The sequence below is a fragment of the Otolemur garnettii genome, unplaced genomic scaffold (assembly GCF_000181295.1).
Source record: "Otolemur garnettii isolate 467f Iridium unplaced genomic scaffold, OtoGar3 scaffold00281, whole genome shotgun sequence".
In the NCBI taxonomy this organism is placed as follows: Eukaryota; Metazoa; Chordata; class Mammalia; order Primates; family Galagidae; genus Otolemur; species Otolemur garnettii.
Genome location: NW_003852676.1, coordinates 445,074 through 448,148, shown reverse-complemented (window position 1 = coordinate 448,148; position 3,075 = coordinate 445,074).

Genomic DNA, 3,075 nt, shown 5'->3' with positions numbered 1-3,075 from the left:
CAACCTCAAAACTTTTTTTTTAAGAGACAGAATCTCACTTTGCCACCCTCGGTACAGTGCTGTGGCATCATAGCTCACAGCAACTTCCAGCTCTTAGGCTTAGGCGATTCTCTTGCCTCAGCCTCCTGAGTAGCTGGTACTACAGGTGCCTGCCACAATGCTCAGCTATTTTTTGGTTGCAGTTGGCCAGGGCTGGGTTTGAACGTGCCACCCTCAGTATATGGGGCCAGTACCCTACTCACTGAGCCACAGGCGCCGCCCAACCAACCTCAAACTCTTGGGCTTAAGTGATTCTCTTGCCTCAGCCTCCAAAGTGGCTGGAACTACAGGTGCCCATCACAACTCCCAGCTATTTTTTGGTTGCAGTTGTCATTGTTAGTTGGCAGGCCTGGGCTGGGTTCAAACCCACCAGCTCTAGTGTATGTGCCTGATGCCTTAGCTGCTGAGCTACAGGTGCCAAGCTGAGTTTTTATTTTATTTTTTAATTTTTATTTTATTTACTTTTTGAGACAGAGTCTCACTATGTTGCCCTTGGTAGAGTGCTATAGTATCACAGCTCACAGCAACCTCAAACTCTTGGGCTTAAACTAGTCTCTTGCCTCAGCCTCCCAACTAGCTGGGACTATAGGCACCTGCCACAACACCCAGCTATTTTTTGTTGCGGTTGTAATTGTTGTTTAGCTGGCCCAGACCAGGTTCAAACCCGTCACCCTTGGTATATGTGGCTGGTACCACAACCACTGTGCTATGAGGTCAAGCCTATTTTTTAATTTTTTTGAGACAGAGTCTCACTCTGTCACCCTAGGTACAGTCCCCTGACATCATTACAGCTCACAGCAAACTCAAACTCTTGGGTTCAACAGATGTTCTTGCCTCAGCCTCCCGAGTAGATGGAACTTCAGGTGCCCTCCACAATGCCTGGGTATTTTTGTTGTTGTTGCAGTTGTCATTGTTGTTTTAGCAGGCCGGGGCTGGGTTTGAACCCTACAGCCTTGGTGTATGTGGCTGGTGCCCTACCCACTGAGCTATGAGCTGCCCCTCATCTCTTTTTGTTTTGTTTTTTGAGACAGAGTCTCACTCTGTTGCCTTGGCTAGAGTGCTGGGGTGTCACCATAGGCCACTGCAACCTCAAATTCCTAAGCTCAAGCAATCCTTCTGCCTCAGCCTCCTGAGTAGCTGGGACTACAGGTGTGCTCCAGGACAACAGGCTAACTTTTCTATTTTGAGTAGAGACAGGTCTCACTCTTGCTAAGGCTGGTCTCATACTCCTGAGCTCAAGAAATCCTCCTGCCTCAGCCTCCTAAACTTCTGAGCCACAACGTAGGGGAGAGACCTTGTCTCTTAAAGAAAGAGAGAGAGGGAAAAAGAATGAGAATGAATCAGAGGGAGATTTCTCTTATTCTCTCTCTTACACACACACAGAAGGCTATGTGAATATGGAGGCAGAAAGTAGAACAATGCAAGTGAAGGAGTGAAAAGGCCGGCAGCCTTCAGAAGTTAGATGAAGCAAGAAATGTACTCTTGTTCAGAGGAGAGGAAGCCCAGAGCGGCTGACTCCTTGATGTTAAACTTTAGCCTCTATAACTGTGAGACAACACATTTCCATTATTTTAGCCACTAAGGTTATGGTAATTTGTTACAGCAGCCCTAGGAAATGGATATAATATTATTATGACTCCATTTATTAGAAATTCAAAATTAGTACCCACCTGCAGTCCCAGCTACTCAGGAGGCTGAGGCTGGAGCATCTCTTGAGCCTAGGAGTTTGAAAGCAGCTTGAGCAACATAGTGAGATACCATCTCTACAAAAAAAAATTGAAAATTAGCCAGGTGTGCTGGTGCATACCTGTAGTCCTAGCTACTTAGGAGGCTGAGGCCAGAGCCTGGGAGTTCTAGTTTGCAGTGAACTATGATAGGGACTCTACACAGCCCAGCCTGAGTGAGTCAAGAGTCTCACTTTGTCCCCCTGGATATAGTGCTGTGGTGTCGCAGCTCACAGCCACCTCAATCTCTTGGGCTCAAGCGATCCTCTCGTTTCAGCCTCCTAAGTACCTGGGACTACAGCCACCTGCCACAACACCCGGTTATTTTTAGAGATGGGGTCTCACTCTTGCTCAGGCTGGTCTGGAACTCCTGAGGTCAGGCAATCCACCCACCTCAGCCTCCCAGAGTGTTAGAAAAGGTATCTTTTAACAGCTGCTTAGCTTGTCAGGAGCAGTGATGGTAGGTTCCTGGGACTAAAGTTTGTTCTGTTTCTGCCACTTGCTAGGTGGATGGACCTGGGCAAGTGAAATAACCAATTTGAGCCTCATTTTATCCTCATACAAAATTCTCAAAGAGGTGTTATAAGGATCCTGTTTTTAAAGCCGAGTGTTGTGGGCACCTGTAGGCCCAGCTACTTGGGAGGTTAAGGCAAGAAAATCGCTTGAGCCAGAGAGTTGGAGGTCGCTGTGAGCTGTGACGCTACAGCACTCTACCCAGGGTGACATAGTGAGACTCTGTCTCAAAACAAAAACAAAAACAAAAACAAAAAAAAAAAAAGGGCAGTCAAATGCTTAAACTCTCAAAATGCTCACAAAAAACCAAACCAAGAAACAAAACAACAAAAAACAACCCAACACTTGCCCTGGATGATTTTTAGGTACAGTCAGCAAACATTAAAAAAAACAAAAGTCCTGATCTTTTTTTTTTTTTGCAATTTTTTTTTGGCTAGGGCTGGGTTTGAAGCCGCCACCTTCGGTATATGGGGCCAGCGCCCTATTCCTTTGAGCCACAGGCGCCACCCCCCAAAGTCCTGATCTTATAATCTTCCAGAAAAAAGAAGAAAATGGAATTCTCCACGACTCACGGTACATTTAGTATAAGCTTAATACCGAACCAGATATGGACAGTACAAGGCGGCTAAAATGTAAACTTACTTCTCTTACAAACGTATGTGCAAAAATACCAAATAAAATGTTAGCAAAAAGTCCAGCACTGTATTAAAATATATCAAGCCCAAGTTGTTTTTCTTAGAAACCTAACATGATGTAATAAAAGAAAAACCTATGGCTCGGCGCCTATAGCTCAACCGGC